This window comes from Lissotriton vulgaris, chromosome 6 (assembly GCF_964263255.1).
Source record: "Lissotriton vulgaris chromosome 6, aLisVul1.2, whole genome shotgun sequence".
In the NCBI taxonomy this organism is placed as follows: Eukaryota; Metazoa; Chordata; class Amphibia; order Caudata; family Salamandridae; genus Lissotriton; species Lissotriton vulgaris.
In genome coordinates this window covers 262,456,173-262,482,787 of record NC_141694.1, presented here as the reverse complement: position 1 = coordinate 262,482,787, position 26,615 = coordinate 262,456,173, and positions in this window count along the sequence as shown.

Sequence of the window (26,615 nt, the reverse complement as noted above, 5' to 3'; positions counted from 1 at the left end):
GGCACAGGGTCAGACTGATTTGCATATAGCCATGTCTGAACTGGGGTGGCAGAGTGGGCTAAAGAACGGTGATGGATTAAACCCAGATCGTTTGACTGGGTGTGAGTGTTTGATTGATTCAGATGCTCCGTCCATCACCACCCCCTTTTGTACCGCTTTTGGCCGCCATAAGTGTGGCAGGGTATGCTCAAACGTGAGTCCCTTGCTCACTGTGCCACTGGATTCAAGCAAGCCGGGCTGAAGATGGCTGGAATGCCAGAAACCGGTCCTCGGAAGCTTGTTTCCGGTCCAGGGAAGACATGGCTTGGCAGTTCGGGCTGGACTGTTCCCATGAGGCACAGGGTCCGACTGATTTGCATATAGCCATGTCTGAACTGGGGTGGCAGAGTGGGCTAAAGAACGGTGATGGATTAAACCCAGATCGAATGACTGGGTGTGAGTGTTTGATTGATTCAGATGCTCCGTCCATCACCACCCCCTTTTGTAGAACTAAAATACTGTCATGATATAGTTTGTAAGATATTAAAATAAGCATATGTAACTGCACTATTTGCAATGCAATGTCCAATTTATTGTCTTGTAGGAGGACATCTCCCATTCACCCATGGTGAGGCGGACAGCTTTCAGTACCCCCAAAACTACCAGTAAGTGTCATAAGCACATGTCGTAGTATTGTAACATCAGTGAATGATGCATTTGAATTGTAACAATGTGATGGTGTTCTGAGAGGTGATGATCACCTACTACCATTTTGCACTCTGTGTAGTTACATGACTGAACCTGCCCACAGATTCATTTGTGATGAAGAAGGAGGAATTTAATTGTGAATGTAGGGTGTATGTAAGCTGGCCGCCCGAATCTAAGCATCTTTACATTTGTATTTATCTTAGCACATTTATTGTCATGCTTCATTTGGCACTATGACCACCATCTGCTGCATAATCTGTAGGTGTTCAACACAAACACATTAGATTGGACAACAAATAGCATGAGCCAAATGATTCTTGTTTCTACTTATGAAGCAGCACAGTCAAATGTCTGTTGCTGAGATTGTCTGGGCAGGTTTCTGTTGTATATGTCCAAAATTGTTTATGACAGAGGTGCTGTTGATATGCAACTTCAATACGCAAACATTATTATGATAGATGAACAGGTATGTATCATAAAATCGAAGTCACACACAGTTAGCCAACATGCCACATATTCATCAACATGCAGCATAACATGCTCATACATGCAGCATAATGTTGAGATCTCCTGCAACACCATTTCAGTGTGAGTGACCATAGGTTTGGGCAAATATACCTGCTGTGTTACACTTAATTTGTTTGTAGACACATACCTAAGTAATAATTATAATAATAACAAAGTTTATAAAGCGCCTGGTTACACTAAAAACAGTGTGTCCCTGCACTGTGAAGACAGAACCAGATATTCTCCTCAGCAGCCAGGCAGGAAGAGCAGACAGAGAGCTTAACACTCCTTCAGGAAGAGGTAAGTTTTCAGTTTTTGACGGAACCTCATTTCCGATGGTTCCATCCGGAGCTCAATCGGTAGAGCATTCCATTGTTTACTGGCCAGATACCTGAACGATCGTCCACCCATCCGTGCACGATAAATTCTCGGTACCTTGAAGAGCATACTTCCTAGGGATCTCAGAAGTCGCTTGGGTTGGTGTACGGTCAGTAATTTTTGAAGGTAGATAGGACCTTTTCCCTGCGCAATGCACTGAGCCATGCACAAAGTTTTAAATACAATACGCTCACGGATGGGGAGCCAGTGCAGAGTGCCTAAAGCTTGTCTCCCCCAAGACTTCCTTGAGAGATTCAATGCAAGCCTGGCAGCAGCGTTCTGTACGCATTGCAGTCGATGTAATCCTTTCTTGCTCAGGCCAATATACAGTGAATTCCCATAGTCTAAATGAGGAGTAACAAGGGTGTGTCTCAACGTTTTCCTGCCGGTTGCGGGAAGTAAGTCCAAGGTTTTGCTTCGGCTTTTTAGGATGCCGTAGCATTTACCAGCTACCCCTCTAGTGTGGTGTTCGAAGGACAGATTAACGTCCAGTCTCACCCCCAGGTTTTTCACCTGCTCCGAGGGGCAGGGGGTAGGCCCCAGTTCCAGTGGCCACCACGCCGAGGACCAAATGGAGGGGGCCTTCCCTATCAATAAGAGCTCGGTTTTACTCGAATTGAGGTGCAGGCAGTTGTTATTCATCCAACCTGCCAGTTCCCCAAGACGGGCAGAGAAGTTCGCCGCAGCCTCTTCTGGGGGCTGGGATAGCGTCACCACCAATTGCGTGTCATCAGCATAGGACACTATCTCCACCCCATAGGCCTCCACTACCCTTGCAATGGGTTCCATATACAGATTGAACAGTGTAGGGCTCAAAATAGAGCCTTGCGGGACCCCTTACCTTAAAGATCGTACTTCCGATTTAAAGGGTGGGCAGTTGACTTGGAATCTTCTGTCAGCGAGAAACGAGCGCAGCCACTCATGAGCCGGCCCTCCAATCTCTGCCTCCCTGAGGCTGCAGAGCAGAGGGGGATGTGAAACGGTGTCAAATGCCGCGCTGAGATCTAATAGTAGCAGCGCGGCCGTTCGCCCCTTCATCTACTCTCCCGCGCAACAGTTCAGTGGAGAAAAGCAGAGCCATTTCAGTTGAGTGGTTTGTCCTAAATCCTGACTGCGAAGGGTGAAAGAGTTGGCATTCCTCCATATATTTTACCATCTGAGCATTCACAATTTTCTCCACCATTTTAGCGCAGAAAGGTAAAAGCGAAATGGGGCGGAAATTGTCCAAATGGTCCAGACTAAGATTGGCTTTCTTTTTAATAGGAATGACCTGCGCTGTTTTCCAATCCTGAGGCACATAGCTAGCTTGGAAGGACAGCTCAGCCAGATTACTTATGTGATTTATGAGGAGTTCTATCAGATTCTTAAAGATCTTCGATTGAGCCGCCTCTTTAGGAGAGCCAGACCGGATGCTGAGAACTATCTTCATCAGCTCGGGGTTCTCAGGGACTACAAACTGGTTGAGGCAGTTATTACTCCTAGGGCTTCATAGTTTTGACCTTTTGGACAAAGAAGTCCGCAATTGATTCGCAGATCTCTTTGGAGTAAACATCCAAAGCTCGGGTCCTATCAAGTGATGTCAGCTCCTTTTATATAGAGAAGAGCTCCTTAGTTGAGCTCTCTGCTGCCTCAATTCTTTTATTCAAGAATTCTCTTTTAGTTCCCCTTATCCTGCGATGGTACTCTTTTATACTATTCTTATATACTATCTTGGCTGTCTCCTCATATTTTTTACGCCAAGTACGCTCTAAGTCCTTGCAAACAGATTTGGCTGCTCTTAACTCAGCGTTGAACCACTGTGCCGACTTAGAGCACCTCGCCAGGCTTTGACCGTCCACAGCGCCGTCCTATCAAGGGCCCCAGTCAGCCAGCTCTCATATTCCTTCCATGCCTCATCAAGATTATTCCTTATCGGGCGGCTTAACTTCAAAGCAAGCTCTAAGTTAGCCTGGTCACTGTAGCACTATGTCAAACCAAAATTAACATAGTAGGAACATTTATGACAGTGTCAGTACGGTAGCCATCAGAATCAAACCAATTTGAATAAGATTGAAGCTGCATTTGTTGTTGTGATGTGCCCAAATTGTCTTTATCAATGGATTTGACCAATTACATTAACAAAAGACATGTGTATGTGTGTCTGTACATGTGTTTGTATATTATCATACGTACTTCCATATCAAGTTTCTTATCCCACCCGAAGCATGGCTGTCGTGAGCCAGCAGCAGAACTACTTGATCCTTCCTCAGAGTAGGACATGTCATCACTATGTGAAATGTTGTGACACAGGAACATTCACACTGATGGCCTGTAGGCTGAAGGTATGCAGGCATGCTGCTTTAGGCTACCATTGTGTTGTCTAGATCATTGCCTGACTTACTGACTGATGTTAATGTGGATGTCCACATGGCAATGTTGTGGTCCTGTTGCTTTTTAGGTCTTAACTGGATGCCATCCCTGTGATCTTTGTGCAGTGGGCCATTTTGAAGGCTCATTGTGTAAATGCAATTGCTGTGAAGGCTATGGAGTACCCGTTGGCCTCATTGCATAGATTCAGTCTAATTGGAATGCGGTGACCAGCTCGACAAACATACTAGTCTGCACATGGATTGACCTTTAAATGCAAATCCCACACCTTGTAAATCCCTTATGTCTCATTTCTGCAAGGCATTCATACACTGCAAGGTAGTTTGTATTGTTGCAGCACTGTGTAGACGTTGACGTGCAGGAATGCATATACTGGTTGACTGAGTGAGACTGGGTGTAAACAACGTGGTCAACCTGTATTTTGGTGCAGGGATGCCACAATGTTCTTGTTCAGATGACCACTCCAGGATTCATACAGACACTACTGAGATGCATTGTGTAATCTTAGATGTGTGCAACTGACTGCAGTCTAGGTACTATGTGTGTACAGGAACATGTTTGATTGAGAATCAACATGAGTTGTTGCAACAGGTGTGACCCATAGCAATATGTTACACTGCAGTACGTTTGTCTGTGGAGAAGTGTGGCTCAATGGTTAGAGCGGCAGACCCCGATGCAGAGGTCTAGCTCGGGACCAGGGTTCAATTCCCTGCCTCGGTGGGTCTTGGGCTAAAAAATTCCACGGACCTGATAATTCTCGCCTCGTTGCCTATTCCAATCATGGAGTCCCACTCTGCAACTCTGGGTAATAGCTTGCTTAATCTCCACAACGGCCCCCACAACGCTAAGGATGCCTGGCCTCCACCTTGGGGGTACCCAGGAGGGGACGCCTCACAGGGAAAGCCAGGATGGGTTCCACAGCGGTATTTGTACAAGCGCCTTGAGACCCTTGTGGTTGAGTAGTGCGCTATACAAGTATCAATTTACATACAAGTATCAATTTGTCTGTGGGCTAATTGTTGAAATGTACCACAATCGTGTTTTGCAGGAGATAAATGACAATACCCATCCATCTATTGGATACCTGACACTCGGTAGGTAAAGTCAGATAGGTGTTCTACCTTGAATGGCTTCAGATGAGGTATGCAACACAGAGACACACTACCTGGACAGTATCACCTTAACCACTTTCCTGTTGCTTGTTGTTTAGCAAGTTCGAACTCACTGCATTATGCAATCCCAAAACCTAAAGTTCTAATAGGCCAAGTGTCAAATTTGAATTCTGGACAGGTTGCCCAACTGTTATGAACTCTTCCTCTGGATGTTACAGTTCCCTTCTTTTAACTTTGTTTTTAACATTCATAGTTGGTAGGCAAAGATTAAGTTAGTGATTACAATAGGTTTTATCGTAGTTAGGTTTTAACGTTTAGATATTTTTATAAGTATTTGTATAAGAAATGGTTTTAGGATTTTATTGTTTTTAGTGGGTGGGGCGTTGATGTATAGTGTATGTATAAAAGTAAAAAATAGGAAAACCACTAAAAGCACATATATTTGTTTAGCATTACATGTGTAGTTTATATATGTGTAGGTATAGTTGTTATTTATATTGTGCCAATCTATTTGTGTTTAGGAGTGGGGGGTTGATGTCATTTGTGTTGAATGTTTAGGATAGCTTAAGATATTTTAACTTAGTGTAAGTTAGTGTTGCAGTTAGTTAGTGTAGGTCAAGGTAGTTTAACCTTAGATTACATAGTGTAAGGTAGTGCCAAGATTAGTTAGTGTAGGATAGGTAGTTATAGATAGTTAGAATGACATGTTTTAGTATTACATTATTTTTAACTTTCACAATATCGTAATCATTTCAGACTTAAGAGCTGTCATCATAGATTGGGTTGAGTTGAGTAAAGGATGCAGCTAATCCCTGCAGTCTCTGAAGATATATGCTACTTTGTGAGAGGCATATGGACAAAAGTTAGTCTGCCTCACAATTGAATCACTGTAAGTGGTCCTCTCTGTGTGAATTGATGCACAGCCCAACACAGATAATCACCTACTGTAGAACTGTATCTGTAAGAGATGCAGAATGTATAGTAGCGATAGTTTTGTCACTGCAAATTGCACATTCCTGGCTGTGCATGGACACACACTGGTGTCTGCCACTACCCACACAGCATTGCACCACTGTGCAAGTGTCTTAATGTTGTTGGCTGCTTACAATTCATGGATGCCTCCACACATGCCTGACAAACTTCCATCATCATTGAATTTTTTTAAGTTTGAAAAACCTTTATTTAGGGTGAAAAAGGTATGAATCCCAGCATATTGCCTACATTCCCATTAGGGCCGGCATTGCGTTGCATCACATGTGGAGATAAAATATCTGTAGGGCAGGAGAAAACACAGCAAACCGCCTACAACCACACCGGGCTGGCCGCGTTATTTGGAGTAGTGAGCTGTGAGGACAAGCAAATATCAGTAATCATATAACAACAAACATTAACTGTAAAAGAAAAAGGAGAAATGTATGTTTCCTCTAATGCACTGCACTTAAAGTAGGTATATCTGATGCGCTGGTGTACACCTATCCATAGGGTGTAGGGCGGTGTCCCATGGTACCCCATGTTCTCCAGTAAGTGATGTGTGTGGGGAAGGGTGGGGGTTACCTCTGTATCACGTCATATGACCGCTAGGGTGTTGCAGCATTTGTGTCCGTAGTGTACTCCAATAGATATGTTTATAATGGTGCCAAATGTCCTTTGGATGGGATGAGGGGGGGTTAGAGATCAGCGTATGTATATAGTTGCTCCTGGCAGTAGACAAGGTCTTGTATCCAGTCTTTGAATTTCGGCGCCCTCCCTCTTCCCCACCTACAGTCAATCCATCTGTTAGCGAGATGGAGCGCAAGAGAGGTGTATTTCGGCACCTTGGCCGCGAGGCGTTCAGTGTATCCTAGTAGTGCGCTCAGGGGGTTTTAGGAATCTGTAACCCAGTCATGTGGTCCAGTGCCGTTTGTATCTCCAACCAAAAACATTGGATGGGCGGGCAGTCCCAGGCTATGTGTTTAAAATCAGCACCCTCTCCTCCGCAGCGGTCACATTTATAGTTATCTCGAAGTCGTAGGCGATGTAGCCGCACTGGCATATAATAGAGTCGATGTACGTATTCATAGTATATAATTTTAAATATGCTGCTGGCGGATATATCTCCTGTGTGCTTGCAGCAGAATGTCCACTGTTCCTTGATAAGGGGGTGTCCCAATTCCTCCTCCCATCTCCGCCGGGTCAAAGGGGGGTCATACTCTCTGTTGGATTGCACCATGCGGTACAACAGTAAGAGCACATGTGCGGGTGCAGTTTGCTGCAGAAGTCCGTGCAGTCGGGGCATGAAGAGGGGCTCTTGTAGGAATTCCGGTGTGACAGCCTTCACATTCTGGTGCAATCTGATATAATAAAATCGCTCTAGGGGAGTGGGATTTGATTCGCTAAAAAATGTTTTGCTTGTGTTCCTGTGTGACCAGGATATCTTGACGTCAGGGGAGGGGCAGGAGTGGGGAGTACATCAGTGTGCATTGTGTAGACTTAGCTAGGGCGTGCCAGGCACTGGTGGTGCATTGGACAGTAGTGGAGGTGAGGCGCCGCAGGACTGTTGGGGCACTGAGATACGGGATACAGGGGGTAGGGGCCATGTAACCATCTTCAACCACAAGGTGAGGCACGTAAGGGGGAGGCTTCATACAGTATGCAGCAAAGTGGGCTTGTGCGCAGTTGAAGTATAGCTCCATGTCTGGTACTCCGAACCCACCTGCACAGAATGGGCGAGTGAGTGTGTCCCATCGTAGCCTGGCCTGCTTCTCTCCCCAGGTGAGTCGTATGAGCTGAGTTTTAAGTGCCGAGAAGAAGTGATGACTGGGGGCATAGGGAAAATTAACAAACAGATATAAAAGCTTGGGCAATATGATCATCTTTTTGATGGCAGCTCTGCCAGCCATTGACAGCGGCATCGAGATCCATCTTGTGATTTTGACAGTTATTGAATCTAGCACGCGCCCGTAATTGACTCTCATCAACTCCTCGTGATTACGTGAGATATGTGAGCGTATCGTCGCACCATTTAAGGGGATAGTCTGGTTTGAATTTTAGAGTGGAGTCGGTGAGGGGGAATATCTGGGATTTTCCCCAGTTAACGTTGACTCTGGAGAGCTGCCCGAAGAGACGGAGGATGGGGTTCAGACTTTCCTCTGGATGTCGTAAATAAAGGGTGAGATCATCGGCATATAAAGAGATGAGTATTTGTCTGTCTGGATTAAAAATGGCAGTTTCTTGGTATTCTGAAAGCAAGGTCCGCAGGTGCGTTTGTAATGTTGGGGAGGGTGTGGGGACTGTATTGCCGATTCAGTTTGTTTATTGTCTGATTCTAGCTTACGGAGTTTATTGCGGATATCCTTTAATTTTCCCCCGCTTCTGGCAATGCAAAACTGATTCGCTGTTGCGGAGAAAGAAGTCTGATACTTCCTGCTCCAGTTCGTCTTTGAAGACAGGGTCTAACAGTGACTGTGGGTTGAGGCACCTCCACAGCGCCCTGTAAGTGGGCAACAAAGTCTTCGGCAGCAGCAGAGGGAAATTTCCCTTCACCGCAGGCGTCACTCCACGCCCTGGGGGTCTTTAGTCAGCCAGCAGCTCACTGCCTCTTCAGAGTGCTAGCGCCGCATCCGTCGACACGTCAGCAGCTCCAGCTGTCTATCTGGGTGCTGCAGCCACCATGTTGTGAGATTCTGCAGAGGGGATCAAGGGGCGAGCAGCTCGAGATCGGGCCATTTTTCGAATCACAACTGGTCACACGAGGTGCTCCGAGGTAAGGGCTTGATAAGGGACCGTTCAGGGGTGATGATCAGGAGATGGACAGGATAATCGCCAGATGGGATCCCGGGCAGCAGGAGCCTCACACAGGTGCGGCCATATTGCTTGGCGCCCTCTAGCGCCTCCCATCATCATTGAATTTGACTACTTTTTAAGTGTGGCACTTCATGCATGTCACTTTGTTTGAGCACTTGCTATGTTTCAAGCACATAAGTCTCCCATGTCCTCTTCCCGTGGGAGGGTGTTGCGTTGTTCCTGGTTCTGTGGTCTTGCACCTATGCATCAATATCAATTAATCAATCACTCAATTGGATTAAAGCATGATACTAACCTGTGAGGGTCACAAGACGCAGCGGGGTTGCATCTCGGGTTCTGCTGAAGAGCCAGGTCTTGAGGCTCCTCCTGAAAGTGTGCAAAGTGCGGGGTGTCTAATGTTGAATGGGAGCTCTTTTCAGGCTTTAGCTGCGATGTAGGAGAAGCCTCTTCCACCCACCAAGGTTCTGTGGATGCGCAGGGTTTCTGCTAGGGTGAGGTTGGCGGAGCGGAGGTTTCTTTTGGGTACGTTGAAGGAGACTCTTTCATTGAGGTATTTGGGTCTGCTGTTGTGGAGGGATTTGTAGGCGTGGGTGTGCAGCTTGAAGGCTACTCTTTTCTTGACGGGGTGCCAGTGGAGGTCTTGCAGGTGTTGGGCTCATGTCGTCGGATGCCGAGGGCGAGTCTGGCCGCGGTGTTCTGGATGGTCTGGAGTTTGCGTAGTAGGGATTTGTTGATTCCAGAGTAGAGGGCGTTTCCGTAGTCCACTTTTCTTGTTATGATTGTGTGGGTGACGGTCTTCCTAGCCTCAGGGGGCATGGGTGTACAGGTGGGGGTGACGGTGTTTATCTGTCGGGTCATGGTGAGGGAGGAGTCGAGTATAATACTGAGGTTTCGGGCATGGTCCACGGGGGTGGAGGGGTTGCTGAGGGCCACCAAGAGTTGTCCCACGTGAAGGGAGAAGGTTCGAAGACTAGGAATTCTGTCTTCTCTGAGTTGAGTTTCAGACAGATGCTGCTCATCCAACCTGCGATGTCTTTCATTGCTTCTGAAGCTGAATCTGGTGGTTTTCGGGTCCTTCATGAGGGAGAGGAGGAGCTTGGTGACGTCGGCGTAGGATACAATGCTGAGACCATGCTGTCTGACGATGGAGGCGAGGGGGACAATGTACATGTTGAAGAGCCTGGGACTGAGAGAAGATTCTTGTGGTACTCCACAGTTGATCTCTGTGGGTTTGGAGAGAAAAGGCGGAAGTCCGACCCTTTGGGTTCTGTAAGCAAGGAAGAAGTGGAGCCAGTCAAGGGTGGTTCCCTGTAATCCGGCGTTCTGAGGCTGGCAGCGAGGGTGCGCTGGGTGACAGTGTTGAAGGCTGCAGAGAGGTTGAGTAGCATGACAGCTGTGATGTGGCCTTGACCGAGGAGTGTGCGGATGTCGTCTGTGGCAACAAAGAGGGTGATGTGGTTGCTGCAGAATTCGGATTAGGAGGGGTCGAGGATAGAGTTCTCTTTGATGAAGTTAGTCAGCTGGGGGTTCATAATCTTCTCTGTGACTTTGGCTGCGAAGGGAAGGAGAGAGATGAGTCGCCTGGGAAAGTGCTGAATTCAAAAGTGGCATTGATGGTGCGCCGTAGCTGGGGGGCAATGGAGGTGGCGACTCTGCGGAAGATGTATGAAGGGCAGATGTCCATGGGATCTCCTGAGTGGGTGCTATTCCTGGTAGTGGTGGTATCTTCTGTGGTGACCAGGGTCCAGGTGGTGATGGTGGACCGGCTGTCTTTGGTGGAGGGAAGGGTGGTTTCTAGAGTCTGTTTGCTGAAGTTGTCATAGAGGGCTTTGATTTTCAAGTGGAAGTAGGAGCCCAGCTTGTTGCAGAGGTCTTGGGAGGAAGTAACGTCTGTGGCTTCGCTGTGGGCCTTGGTGAATTGCTGAATGTTGTTGACGAGTTCCTTTAAGTTGCTGGAGTAGTTGGTGAGGATTTTGTTTGAAATGATGGTTTTCTTTGTGGTTCTTATGCTTTGGTGGTAGTCTGTCATAGCGTTCTTGTAGGTGGTCAGGTCTTCCGTGGTTTTTCTGTTTGTCTATTGTTTTTTGAGACATCTGCAGGAGTGTCTGGCTTCTTGTAGACCGGTGGTGAACCAGTTGGCATTCAGAGTGCGTTGTCTGTCAGTGGTGCGGAGGTCAGTATGAGCATATTTGCAATTTTTGGAGCAACATCATCTACAGCGATAGTGACCAAAGGATGTCCAGAGATTCCATATAGGATACATTTCATGTGACATGTAGAGGTGGGGAGAATTTATTTAGTGTATTTGTAGAGCGCAGACCTATCACCCAAAGGGCATCTTGGCGCAATTCCACTGGGGAGGTCCAAATTTACATTAGGGAAGTTAGGCCTCATCAACAGTCCACAAGTGGATTAGATAAACAGGTGCACAAACAAAAAGGGACAGTACCAGGTGACAAAGGAGGTGCCATGATGATGAACACAGGCCCACTAAGAAACTGGCCAGGAGGTGCAGACAAATGTTACTTGCCAGTTTGCCAATGGAAACTAGGAAAGTCCACATTGTTCTCCTCTGATGGGTGTTGGGCCTCCTCTGCAGTTGGTGGTGTTTGTGTGGGAGGCATATGAGGCACATAGACATCAGGAGCAGAAGATGTGGTTTCCCGGTCCCCGCCAGCATTTGTCTGTGCTGGTAAGGGAACCATTACTGGAATGGGGTAACCCAATGAGGTTCAAGGACCTGGGTAGAAACGTTATACAGAAAAACAATGGTCCCAACCAAATAATTCCTTTCAGAGAACAAAATCTGTACTAAGTTAATTACTTAAATGAGCTTCTTAAATCCAATTGCTCCGTTGAGTCAATCAATATTGCCAAAAAGACAATTTTTTCAAAACATTAATTATTGTCAAATACCTGACGCAAACCAAAGGATTATTTGAAGAAGTTAGGAGTTTAATGATTTACTCCATTGAAACTCGATAATTAAATATATACATTTTTACAATTATATACAAATTTGGACTAACGGTAAAAAGAAGAGCAGTCAGCTTCTAAAGAAGTGCAGGAAAAAAGAGAGAAGGTGATTGTGATAGGAAGGGTGTAAGCCTTAGAAGAAAAATAGTGACAAGTGAATAAGGATTGTAACAATTCAGATCTGTTGTAGCTGTACTGAAAATCCAGCTACTTTCACAAAAGGCCACAGTTAGTTATTATTATTTTCATTCATTTATACAGTCACAAGTGACATGTATAATGATTTTCCAGGGTGGTCCTATTTGTATATCTCAAAGAAGGGCGTCGACGTTTCGACCCGTCTTTCGGTGCATGGGCAAGTTGGAGCCTCGACCTGCGGGTCTTCCTCAGGACGGATGTTGCACATACGTTTTTTACTGTAGACTTCTCCCAAAAGTAACCTAATGTAAAAATTATTAAAATGGTGGTCAGGATTTTAATGTAATATATATGGATATAAACTTTCCATAATGTATGCAATTCTTACCCACGGATTATTTATGGGCTGCCTCCATCCTCCTATTCCAAGATGGACGGATGGTATGATTGATCGTGGAGACCCACCTGTAATTAATAAGGCATGGGCGGTCTATTACTAAACTTGTATACAGATCAATCTGTTGTTACATATTTCACCTAATGCTGCCTAGTGTAAAACTCAAACAAGGAGCTTACCCTGAGCTAGGTGGTGCGGCGTCTATGATGGTTATTCAGACCTTGATTGATAAAATTCGAGCAGAACGTCCCCGGACACTGCATAGGAGACAGCAATTAAGGGGTACATTAAATTCTAAATTCCCCAGTTCAAAAATTATCGTGTGAACGCTAGACACTAGTGGTTTTAATTGGAATGCATACCTTCCGTGTCAGGCGTTGAACATATCAAGTGTCAACCAGTTGGAATCAGCAAGTGTTCAGGTTCAGTCCCCGTTTTGTTAAAAATAACACCAGGCGCTGAAAAAAGATTATGCGCAAAATGGTCAGTGGGATAAAGAGGACGGCTGGATCGTGTGCGGTAAGGAATAGCAGCTTTTTGATCAGCCTACCTCTACGCCTCGCGTCTGTTGCCGCTGAAAGCCGAACTGCCGTGTCAGGTCCAGGCGTGACGCGATGGCGTCACACGTGCGTCTTAAAACCTTTCAATGGAAAGGGGCAAAAGACTACCAAATTGTGACTAAGTGAAGCATACTCGGCAATTCATGTTTTAATGAATGAATACATTTTAATGAGTTCATGTGGTAAAAGGGAGATCAGCCATTATTCAGGATGGACACTTGTTTATTTATCTCCTCATACTCATTGAGTCCCCGCTTGATTGTGTCGAAAAGATGTATAAAGCGACACTCCCGAATACTCAGAGTTTGGCTAAAGTCTCCCCCCCTAGGGTTCGGTGACACTTTTTCCAGAATACACCATGTCAGGCTGTCTGGGGCATTGTCAAATCTCGTAAAGTGTTCAACTAGAGGTGCTCCTTGGGTTTTGCATTTTATCCGGCTAATATGTTGTAATATCCGGCATTTGGCTTTTTGGATAGTTTGTCCGATATACACAAAACCACATGGGCACGTGATGGCGTAAATGACGCCAGAGGAATTGCAGTTACTATGATCATGTATCACATGTGTGTGGTTATTGTGTTTAAACTCTTTGATTTCCAGAGTAAGCGGGCATACCTTACAAATGCCGCATTTTACATGTCCTCTTATTGGTGGAATTCCCCACAATACTGTTTGACTAGGTTGACTTGCTGTAGTTAGGAAAGCCCTTACCACATAATCCTTTATGTTTTTAGCCTTTTTAAAGGCGTGCAAGGGCGGAGGGGCATTCCCTATCTCGTCTGAGATCATGTGCCAGTGCTGATTTATTATCTTTTTTATTTTGTTACTCTTGGTTGAGTACGTGGTTACGCACACAAGTTTTTCATCATTTACCTTTTTCTTTGAGGTACCTAAGAGGTGCTCTCTGTGGTTATGCCACGCTCGTTTTCGTGCCTGCATAAGGAGCCTGATAGGGTATCCTCTGTTGTGGAGTCTTTCTAGAAGGCATGACGATTCATTGAAGAAATCCTCTTTCTTAGAACAATTCCTCCGCAACCTTAGGAATTGACCAAATGGGAGGTTGTCCCTAAGGTTGCGGGGATGGTGGCTCGTATAGCGGAGTAAGATGTTTCTCTCACTGCTTTTACGATAAAGACCAGTGTATAGTGTTCCTGATTCTGCATTAATCGTTATATCCAAAAAACTGATTTTCAGTTTATCGAATTCTAAAGTGAATTTAATGTCTTCAGAGACTGTGTTAAGCCACTGATGGAAAGAAGTTAGTTGCTCTGTGTTGCCATTCCAGATAATCAAGACGTCATCTATATATCGACGCCATAACCCTATATGGTTGTAATAGGGGTTACTTGCGTTGAGGATATGTTTTTGTTCGAAGGCATCCATAAAGATTATGGCTAGATTGGGGGCAAAACTAGCCCCCATCGCCACCCCCTTCGTCTGGACATAAAATATGCCCAGGAAGGAAAAATAATTCTTCGTCATGGCCAAGGTAAGAAGTTCAATGATGAACTCAGTTGGTACGAAAGAGGGTGCAGGACGTGAGTTCAGCACTGTTTCAATTACAGTCAGAGCTAAGTTTTGTGGGATATTTGTGTACAATGATTGGATATCCATTGTAGCCAGAAGATTTTCACTGGGGTCATGGGCACGGCCATCCAACAATTGTATCGTTTGCAATGTGTCCTTTAAGTATGTGGCAGTATTTTCAGCCAAAGGTTTTAAAAAGGTGTCGATATATTTACACAGAGGCTCAAGCAGAGAGCCACATCCAGAGATTATTGGCCTACCTGGCGGGTTCTGCATTCTTTTATGGACTTTCGGGAGGGTATAAATGGTCGGCATTCTAGGGTTTCGGTTATTCAGATACTCAAACTCATGCTTGTTTAGAAAACCTAACTCTAGCCCTCTTGTTGTTATGGAATTAATTCTCTTAGAGAGTTCCTTAGTAGGATCACTCCTAAGTTTTTCATAATTCCCTTCCACATTCAATTGGTCCAGTATCTCTTTTGTGTAGTCCTCATAGTTCTGTACTACGATCGCCCCACCCTTGTCGGCTGGTTTTATGACAATATTTACATTCTCTTTTAGGGTATAAAGAGCCTTTCGTTCTGCCTTTGTGATATTATATTTCACATATTGTCTCTCAGATAGTGTTTTTTCTACATCTCGTAGAACCACTTGTTCGTACGCCAGATTTTTTGATGGCATTTGGTGAGCAGGGGGGTTGAATTTGGATTGTGGCCTCAGGCCACTGCCTGTAAAAATGGGATTGTGTGGAACCTTTAGAAAGAAATGCTTGAGTCTGATCTTTCTAAAAAATTGATGTAGCTCGACTTTGAGATTAAAAGAGTTTGGCATAGCTGTAGGGACAAAGGAAAGACCTTTTTCCAAGACACTTTGTTCGTCCAAATCTAGTTGGTATGTGGAGAGATTGATTACTGGGTTTTCAGGTTTATGACTCACCACCTGTAGTGCTGTCTCCTGGTTTGTATCTCTCCATGGGACGTCTGCTGGAATTGTGTGGGTCGTTTGCTTTTCCCTCTCCCTCTGTTCCAAGACTGTGTTCGTGACCCCCTGGGTCTCCCCCAGGGGCGCCCCCTTCCTCGTGGTTCCCACCATTGATCCTGTTCTAAAAAATCTATTTGAGCTGAGAAATTATTACCAGGATTTGTAGTGTTACTGCTGGTGCCTGCTTGTTCTGAGTCACTATCTGTGTTACTACCAAAGGATGAACCAGAGAAAGTAGTGTATTTTCTATACCCTCGTCTTCCTCTGCTAGAGTATGAACCTGACTGTTCCTTTGTGTAATACCCTTCCTGCAAATAGGGATAAGTTCGTTTTTTGTCATAGAATTTGATATCTTTAGCCACTTTATCCAATTTGGTGGCTTGGGTGTATAACTCAAACTCGTGTATGGTCTTCTCTACTCTTTCCAAAGCCTCTTTGGCGTTAGTGAGGGCTTTGTCTTCAATAATCTCCTTTTTGAGCTCTGCTATCTCTTTTATTAGCTTCTCGGCTTCTACTACTGCGGTCTCTACCCCTAACACCATCCAGTGGCGTGAGCATGTATTGGAGACAAAGCTGAAACTCTCCTTAAATTTGGGGTTGTCGATAAAGATTGCTGGCTCGTTTCTGACTCTAAGTCCCACCGGGATCACATTTGATTTAAGATATTTCGCTAAAGTGTGCCCGTGGAGTCTAGTTCTTATTAGTTTCTTTTCCAATCTCTCTAACTTTGCAACCTTCTCATTAAGAGTGATGTCAATATTTCTGGTATCGTTCCCCAGGAGCACACTTGCTCCTTCGTCACTTAACAATTTATCAATGTAATCTTCGCTGTATGACAGTGTTTCTTTTTCGGACATATTACAGTACGTCACATAGAATTATACAATACACAAAACTTTTTAGCATTCAACACTCAGTCAATCAACACAAAACCCTTGCAGGAATCCCTGCACAAGGTAACCATTACTGGAATGGGGTAACCCAATGAGGTTCAAGGACCTGGGTAGAAACGTTATACAGAAAAACAATGGTCCCAACCAAATAATTCCTTTCAGAGAACAAAATCTGTACTAAGTTAATTACTTAAATGAGCTTCTTAAATCCAATTGCTCCGTTGAGTCAATCAATATTGCCAAAAAGACAATTTTTTCAAAACATTAATTATTGTCAAATACCTGACGCAAACCAAAGGATTATTTGAAGAAGTTAGGAGTTTAATGATTTACTCCATTGAAACTCGATAATTAAATATATACATTTTTAAAATTATATACAAATTTGGACTAACGGTAAAAAGAAGAGCAGTCAGCTTCTAAAGAAGTGCAGGAAAAAAGAGAGAAGGTGATTGTGATAGGAAGGGTGTAAGCCTTAAAAGAAAAATAGTGACAAGTGAATAAGGATTGAAACAATTCAGATCTGTTGTAGCTGTACTGAAAATCCAGCTACTTTCACAAAAGGCCACAGTTAGTTATTATTATTTTCATTCATTTATACAGTCACAAGTGACATGTATAATGATTTTCCAGGGTGGTCCTATTTGTATATCTCAAAGAAGGGCGTCGACGTTTCGACCCGTCTTTCGGTGCATGGGCAAGTTGGAGCCTCGACCTGCGGGTCTTCCTCAGGACGGATGTTGCACATACGTTTTTTACTGTAGACTTCTCCCAAAAGTAACCTAATGTAAAAATTATTAAAATGGTGGTCAGGATTTTAATGTAATATATATGGATATAAACTTTCCATAATGTATGCAATTCTTACCCACGGATTATTTATGGGCTGCCCTCATCCTCCTATTCCAAGATGGACGGATGGTATGATTGATCGTGGAGACCCACCTGTAATTAATAAGGCATGGGCGGTCTATTACTAAACTTGTATACAGATCAATCTGTTGTTACATATTTCACCTAATGCTGCCTAGTGTAAAACTCAAACAAGGAGCTTACCCTGAGCTAGGTGGTGCGGCGTCTATGATGGTTATTCAGACCTTGATTGATAAAATTCGAGCAGAACGTCCCCGGACACTGCATAGGAGACAGCAATTAAGGGGTACATTAAATTCTAAATTCCCCAGTTCAAAAATTATCGTGTGAACGCTAGACACTAGTGGTTTTAATTGGAATGCATACCTTCCGTGTCAGGCGTTGAACATATCAAGTGTCAACCAGTTGGAATCAGCAAGTGTTCAGGTTCAGTCCCCGTTTTGTTAAAAATAACACCAGGCGCTGAAAAAAGATTATGCGCAAAATGGTCAGTGGGATAAAGAGGACGGCTGAATCGTGTGCGGTAAGGAATAGCAGGTTTTTGATCAGCCTACCTCTACGCCTCGCGTCTGTTGCCGCTGAAAGCCGAACTGCCGTGTCAGGTCCAGGCGTGACGCGATGGCGTCACACGTGCGTCTTAAAACCTTTCAATGGAAAGGGGCAAAAGACCACCAAATTGTGACTAAGTGAAGCATACTTGGCAATTCATGTTTTAATGAATGAATAAATTTTTAATGAGTTCATGTGGTAAAAGGGAGATCAGCCATTATTCAGGATGGACACTTGTTTATTTATCTCCTCATACTCATTGAGTCCCCGCTTGATTGTGTCGAAAAGATGTATAAAGCGACACTCCCGAATACTCAGAGTTTGGCTAAAGTCTCCCCCCCTAGGGTTCGGTGACACTTTTTCCAGAATACACCATGTCAGGCTGTCTGGGGCATGGTCAAATCTCGTAAAGTGTTCAACTAGAGGTGCTCCTTGGGTTTTGCATTTTATCCGGCTAATATGTTGTAATATCCGGCATTTGGCTTTTTGGATAGTTTGTCCGATATACACAAAACCACATGGGCACGTGATGGCGTAAATGACGCCAGAGGAATTGCAGTTACTATGATCACGTATCACATGTGTGTGGTTATTGTGTTTAAACTCTTTGATTTCCTGAGTAAGCGGGCATACCATACAACTGCCGCATTTTACATGTCCTCTTATTGGTGGAATTCCCCACAATACTGTTTGACTAGGTTGACTTGCTGTAGTTAGGAAAGCCCTTACCAATTAATACTTTATGTTTTTAGCCTTTTTAAAGGCGTGCAAGGGCGGAGGGGCATTCCCTATCTCGTCTGAGATCATGTGCCAGTGCTGATTTATTATCTTTTTTATTTTGTTACTCTTGGTTGATGTACGTGGTTACGCACACAAGTTTTTCATCATTTACCTTTTTCTTTGAGGTACCTAAGAGGTGCTCTCTGTGGTTATGCCACGCTCGTTTTCGTGCCTGCTTAAGGAGCCTGATAGGGTATCCTCTGTCGTGGAGTCTTTCTAGAAGGCATGACGATTCATTGAAGAAATCCTCTTTCTTAGAACAATTCCTCCGCAACCTTAGGAATTGACCAAATGGGAGGTTGTCCCTAAGGTTGCGGGGACGGTGGCTCGTATAGCGGAGTAAGGTGTTTCTCTCACTGCTTTTACGATAAAGACCAGTGTATAGTGTTCCTGATTCTGCATTAATCGTTATATCCAAAAAACTGATTTTCAGTTTATCGAATTCTAAAGTGAATTTAATGTCTTCAGAGACTGTGTTAAGCCACTGATGGAAAGAAGTTAGTTGCTCTGTGTTGCCATTCCAGAAAATCAAGACGTCATCTATATATCGACGCCATAACCCTATATGGTTGTAATAGGGGTTACTTGCGTTGAGGATATGTTTTTGTTCGAAGGCATCCATAAAGATTATGGCTAGATTGGGGGCAAAACTAGCCCCCATCGCCACCCCCTTCGTCTGGACATAAAATTTGCCCAGGAAGGAAAAATAATTCTTCGTCATGGCCAAGGTAAGAAGTTCAATGATGAACTCAGTTGGTACGAAAGAGGGTGCAGGACGTGAGTTCAGCACTGTTTCAATTACAGTCAGAGCTAAGTTTTGTGGGATATTTGTGTACAATGATTGGATATCCATTGTAGCCAGAAGATTTTCACTGGGGTCATGGGCACGGCCATCCAACAATTGTATCGTTTGCAATGTGTCCTTTAAGTATGTGGCAGTATTTTCAGCCAAAGGTTTTAAAAAGGTGTCGATATATTTACACAGAGGCTCAAGCAGAGAGCCACATCCAGAGATTATTGGCCTACCTGGCGGGTTCTGCATTCTTTTATGGACTTTCGGGAGGGTATAAATGGTCGGCATTCTAGGGTTTCGGTTATTCAGATACTCAAACTCATGCTTGTTTAGAAAACCTAACTCTAGCCCTCTTGTTGTTATGGAATTAATTCTCTTAGAGAGTTCCTTAGTAGGATCACTCCTAAGTTTTTCATAATTCCCTTCCACATTCAATTGGTCCAGTATCTCTTTTGTGTAGTCGTCATAGTTCTGTACTACGATCGCCCCACCCTTGTCGGCTGGTTTTATGACAATATTTACATTCTCTTTTAGGGTATAAAGAGCCTTTCGTTCTGCCTTTGTGATATTATATTTCACATATTGTCTCTCAGATAGTGTTTTTTCTACATCTCGTAGAACCACTTGTTCGTACGCCAGAATTTTTGATGGCATTTGGTGAGCAGGGGGGTTGAATTTGGATGGTGGCCTCAGGCCACTGCCTGTAAAAATGGGATTGTGTGGAACCTTTAGAAAGAAATGCTTGAGTCTGATCTTTCTAAAAAATTGATGTAGCTCGACTTTGAGATTAAAAGAGTTTGGCATAGCTGTAGGGACAAAGGAAAGACCTTTTTCCAAGATACTTTGTTCGTCCAAATCTAGTTGGTATGTGGAGAGATTGATTACTGGGTTTTCAGGTTTATGACTCACCACCTGTAGTGCTGTCTCCTGGTTTGTATCTCTCCATGGGACGTCTGCTGGAATTTTGTCGGTCGTTTGCTTTTCCCTCTCCCTCTCTTCCAAGACTGTGTTCGTGACCCCCTGGGTCTCCCCCAGGGGCGCCCCCTTCCTCGTGGTTCCCACCATTGATCCTGTTCTAAAAAATCTATTTGATCTGAGAAATTATTACCAGGATTTGTAGTGTTACTGCTGGTGCCTGCTTGTTCTGAGTCACTATCTGTGTTACTACCAAAGGATGAACCAGAGAAAGTAGTGTATTTTCTATACCCTCGTCTTCCTCTGCTAGGTATGAACCTGACTGTTCCTTTGTGTAATACCCTTCCTGCAAATAGGGATAAGTTCGTTTTTTGTCATAGAATTTGATATCTTTAGCCACTTTATCCAATTTGGTGGCTTGGGTGTATAACTCAAACTCGTGTATGGTCTTCTCTACTCTTTCCAAAGCCTCTTTGGCGTTAGTGAGGGCTTTGTCTTCAATAATCTCCTTTTTGAGCTCTGCTATCTCTTTTATTAGCTTCTCGGCTTCTAATACTGCGGTCTCTACCCCTAACACCATCCAGTGGCGTGAGCATGTATTGGAGACAAAGCTGAAACTCTCCTTAAATTTGGGGTTGTCGATAAAGATTGCTGGCTCGTTTCTGACTCTAAGTCCCACCGGGATCACATTTGATTTAAGATATTTCGCTAAAGTGTGCCCGTGGAGTCTAGTTCTTATTAGTTTCTTTTCCAATCTCTCTAACTTTGCAACCTTCTCATTAAGAGTGATGTCAATATTTCTGGTATCGTTCCCCAGGAGCACACTTGCTCCTTCGTCACTTAACAATTTATCAATGTAATCTTCGCTGTATGACAGTGTTTCTTTTTCGGACATATTACAGTACGTCACATAGAATTATACAATACACAAAACTTTTTAACATTCAACACTCAGTCAATCAACACAAAACCCTCGCAGGAATCCCTGCACAAGGTAACCATTACTGGAATGGGGTAACCCAATGAGGTTCAAGGACCTGGGTAGAAACGTTATACAGAAAAACAATGGTCCCAACCAAATAATTCCTTTCAGAGAACAAAATCTGTACTAAGTTAATTACTTAAATGAGCTTCTTAAATCCAATTGCTCCGTTGTGTCAATCAATATTGCCAAAAAGACAATTTTTTCAAAACATTAATTATTGTCAAATACCTGACGCAAACCAAAGGATTATTTGAAGAAGTTAGGAGTTTAATGAGTTATTCCATTGAAACTCGATAATTAAATATATACATTTTTACAATTATATACAAATTTGGACTAACGGTAAAAAGAAGAGCAGTCAGCTTCTAAAGAAGTGCAGGAAAAAAGAGAGAAGGTGATTGTGATAGGAAGGGTGTAAGCCTTAAAAGAAAAATAGTGACAAGTGAATAAGGATTGTAACAATTCAGATCTGTTGTAGCTGTACTGAAAATCCAGCTACTTTCACAAAAGGCCACAGTTAGTTATTATTATTTTCATTCATTTATACAGTCACAAGTGACATGTATAATGATTTTCCAGGGTGGTCCTATTTGTATATCTCAAAGAAGGGCGTCGACGTTTCGACCCGTCTTTCGGTGCATGGGCCAGTTGGAGCCTCGACCTGCGGGTCTTCCTCAGGACGGATGTTGCACATACGTTTTTTACTGTAGACTTCTCCCAAAAGTAACCTAATGTAAAAATTATTAAAATGGTGGTCAGGATTTTAATGTAATATATATGGATATAAACTTTCCATAATGTATGCAATTCTTACCCACGGATTATTTATGGGCTGCCTCCATCCTCCTATTCCAAGATGGACGGATGGTATGATTGATCGTGGAGACCCACCTGTAATTAATAAGGCATGGGCGGTCTATTACTAAACTTGTATACAGATCAATCTGTTGTTACATATTTCACCTAATGCTGCCTAGTGTAAAACTCAAACAAGGAGCTTACCCTGAGCTAGGTGGTGCGGCGTCTATGATGGTTATTCAGACCTTGATTGATAAAATTCGAGCAGAACGTCCCCGGACACTGCATAGGAGACAGCAATTAAGGGGTACATTAAATTCTAAATTCCCCAGTTCAAAAATTATCGTGTGAACGCTAGACACTAGTGGTTTTAATTGGAATGCATACCTTCCGTGTCAGGCGTTGAACATATCAAGTGTCAACCAGTTGGAATCAGCAAGTGTTCAGGTTCAGTCCCCGTTTTGTTAAAAATAACACCAGGCGCTGAAAAAAGATTATGCGCAAAATGGTCAGTGGGATAAAGAGGACGGCTGAATCGTGTGCAGTAAGGAATAGCAGGTTTTGATCAGCCTACCTCTACGCCTCGCGTCTGTTGCCGCTGAAAGCCGAACTGCCGTGTCAGGTCCAGGCGTGACGCGATGGCGTCACACGTGCGTCTTAAAACCTTTCAATGGAAAGGGGCAAAAGACTACCAAATTGTGACTAAGTGAAGCATACTCGGCAATTCATGTTTTAATGAATGAATAAATTTTTAATGAGTTCATGTGGTAAAAGGGAGATCAGCCATTATTCAGGATGGATACTTGTTTATTTATCTCCTCATACTCATTGAGTCCCCTCTTGATTGTGTCGAAAAGATGTATAAAGCGACACTCCCGAATACTCAGAGTTTGGCTAAAGTCTCCCCCCCTAGGGTTCGGTGACACTTTTTCCAGAATACACCATGTCAGGCTGTCTGGGGCATGGTCAAATCTCGTAAAGTGTTCAACTAGAGGTGCTCCTTGGGTTTTGCATTTTATCCGGCTAATATGTTGTAATATCCGGCATTTGGCTTTTTGGATAGTTTGTCCGATATACACAAAACCACATGGGCACGTGATGGCGTAAATGACGCCAGAGGAATTGCAGTTACTATGATCACGTATCACATGTGTGTGGTTATTGTGTTTAAACTCTTTGATTTCCTGAGTAAGCGGGCATACCTTACAACTGCTGCATTTTACATGTCCTCTTATTGGTGGAATTCCCCACAATACTGTTTGACTAGGTTGACTTGCTGTAGTTAGGAAAGCCCTTACCAATTAATACTTTATGTTTTTAGCCTTTTTAAAGGCGTGCAAGGGCGGAGGGGCATTCCCTATCTCGTCTGAGATCATGTGCCAGTGCTGATTTATTATCTTTTTTATTTTGTTACTCTTGGTTGATGTACGTGGTTACGCACACAAGTTTTTCATCATTTACCTTTTTCTTTGAGGTACCTAAGAGGTGCTCTCTGTGGTTATGCCACGCTCGTTTTCGTGCCTGCTTAAGGAGCCTGATAGGGTATCCTCTGTCGTGGAGTCTTTCTAGAAGGCATGACGATTCATTGAAGAAATCCTCTTTCTTAGAACAATTCCTCCGCAACCTTAGGAATTGACCAAATGGGAGGTTGTCCCTAAGGTTGCGGGGATGGTGGCTCGTATAGCGGAGTAAGGTGTTTCTCTCACTGCTTTTACGATAAAGACCAGTGTATAGTGTTCCTGATTCTGCATTAATCGTTATATCCAAAAAACTGATTTTCAGTTTATCGAATTCTAAAGTGAATTTAATGTCTTCAGAGACTGTGTTAAGCCACTGATGGAAAGAAGTTAGTTGCTCTGTGTTGCCATTCCAGTTAATCAAGACGTCATCTATATATCGACGCCATAACCCTATATGGTTGTAATAGGGGTTACTTGCGTTGAGGATATGTTTTTGTTCGAAGGCATCCATAAAGATTATGGCTAGATTGGGGGCAAAACTAGCCCCCATCGCCACCCCCTTCGTCTGGACATAAAATTTGCCCAGGAAGGAAAAATAATTCTTCGTCATGGCCAAGGTAAGAAGTTCAATGATGAACTCAGTTGGTACGAAAGAGGGTGCAGGACGTGAGTTTAGCACTGTTTCAATTACAGTCAGAGCTAAGTTTTGTGGGATATTTGTGTACAATGATTGGATATCCATTGTAGCCAGAAGATTTTCACTGGGGTCATGGGCACGGCCATCCAACAATTGTATCGTTTGCAATGTGTCCTTTAAGTATGTGGCAGTATTTTCAGCCAAAGGTTTTAAAAAGGTGTCGATATATTTACACAGAGGCTCAAGCAGAGAGCCACATCCAGAGATTATTGGCCTACCTGGCGGGTTCTGCATTCTTTTATGGACTTTCGGGAGGGTATAAATGGTCGGCATTCTAGGGTTTCGGTTATTCAGATACTCAAACTCATGCTTGTTTAGAAAACCTAACTCTAGCCCTCTTGTTGTTATGGAATTAATTCTCTTAGAGAGTTCCTTAGTAGGATCACTCCTACGTTTTTCATAATTCCCTTCCACATTCAATTGGTCCAGTATCTCTTTTGTGTAGTCATCATAGTTCTGTACTACGATCGCCCCACCCTTGTCGGCTGGTTTTATGACAATATTTACATTCTCTTTTAGGGTATAAAGAGCCTTTCGTTCTGCCTTTGTGATATTATATTTCACATATTGTCTCTCAGATAGTGTTTTTTCTACATCTCGTAGAACCACTTGTTCGTACGCCAGAATTTTTGATGGCATTTGGTGAGCAGGGGGGTTGAATTTGGATGGTGGCCTCAGGCCACTGCCTGTAAAAATGGGATTGTGTGGAACCTTTAGAAAGAAATGCTTGAGTCTGATCTTTCTTAAAAATTGATGTAGCTCGACTTTGAGATTAAAAGAGTTTGGCATAGCTGTAGGGACAAAGGAAAGACCTTTTTCCAAGACACTTTGTTCGTCCAAATCTAGTTGGTATGTGGAGAGATTGATTACTGGGTTTTCAGGTTTATGACTCACCACCTGTAGTGCTGTCTCCTGGTTTGTATCTCTCCATGGGACGTCTGCTGGAATTGTGTCGGTCGTTTGCTTTTCCCTCTCCCTCTGTTCCAAGACTGTGTTCGTGACCCCCTGGGTCTCCCCCAGGGGCGCCCCCTTCCTCGTGGTTCCCACCATTGATCCTGTTCTAAAAAATCTATTTGATCTGAGAAATTATTACCAGGATTTGTAGTTTTACTGCTGGTGCCTGCTTGTTCTGAGTCACTATCTGTGTTACTACCAAAGGATGAACCAGAGAAAGTAGTGTATTTTCTATACCCTCGTCTTCCTCTGCTAGGTATGAACCTGACTGTTCCTTTGTGTAATACCCTTCCTGCAAATAGGGATAAGTTAGTTTTTTGTCATAGAATTTGATATCTTTAGCCACTTTATCCAATTTGGTGGCTTGGGTGTATAACTCAAACTCGTGTATGGTCTTCTCTACTCTTTCCAAAGCCTCTTTGGCGTTAGTGAGGGCTTTGTCTTCAATAATCTCCTTTTTGAGCTCTGCTATCTCTTTTATTAGCTTCTCGGCTTCTAATACTGCGGTCTCTACCCCTAACACCATCCAGTGGCGTGAGCATGTATTGGAGACAAAGCTGAAACTCTCCTTAAATTTGGGGTTGTCGATAAAGATTGCTGTCTCGTTTCTGACTCTAAGTCCCACCGGGATCACATTTGATTTAAGATATTTCGCTAAAGTGTGCCCGTGGAGTCTAGTTCTTATTAGTTTCTTTTCCAATCTCTCTAACTTTGCAACTTTCTCATTAAGAGTGATGTCAATATTTCTGGTATCGTTCCCCAGGAGCACACTTGCTCCTTCGTCACTTAACAATTTATCAATGTAATCTTCGTTGTATGACAGTGTTTCTTTTTCGGACATATTACAGTACGTCACATAGAATTATACAATACACAAAACTTTTTAACATTCAACACTCAGTCAATCAACACAAAACCCTCGCAGGAATCCCTGCACAAGGTAACCATTACTGGAATGGGGTAACCCAATGAGGTTCAAGGACCTGGGTAGAAACGTTATACAGAAAAACAATGGTCCCAACCAAAGAATTCCTTTCAGAGAACAAAATCTGTACTAAGTTAATTACTTAAATGAGCTTCTTAAATCCAATTGCTCCGTTGAGTCAATCAATATTGCCAAAAAGACAATTTTTTCAAAACATTAATTATTGTCAAATACCTGACGCAAACCAAAGGATTATTTGAAGAAGTTAGGAGTTTAATGATTTACTCCATTGAAACTCGATAATTAAATATATACATTTTTACAATTATATACAAATTTGGACAAACGGTAAAAAGAAGAGCAGTCAGCTTCTAAAGAAGTGCAGGAAAAAAGAGAGAAGGTGATTGTGATAGGAAGGGTGTAAGCCTTAAAAGAAAAATAGTGACAAGTGAATAAGGATTGTAACAATTCAGATCTGTTGTAGCTGTACTGAAAATCCAGCTACTTTCACAAAAGGCCACAGTTAGTTATTATTATTTTCATTCATTTATACAGTCACAAGTGACATGTATAATGAT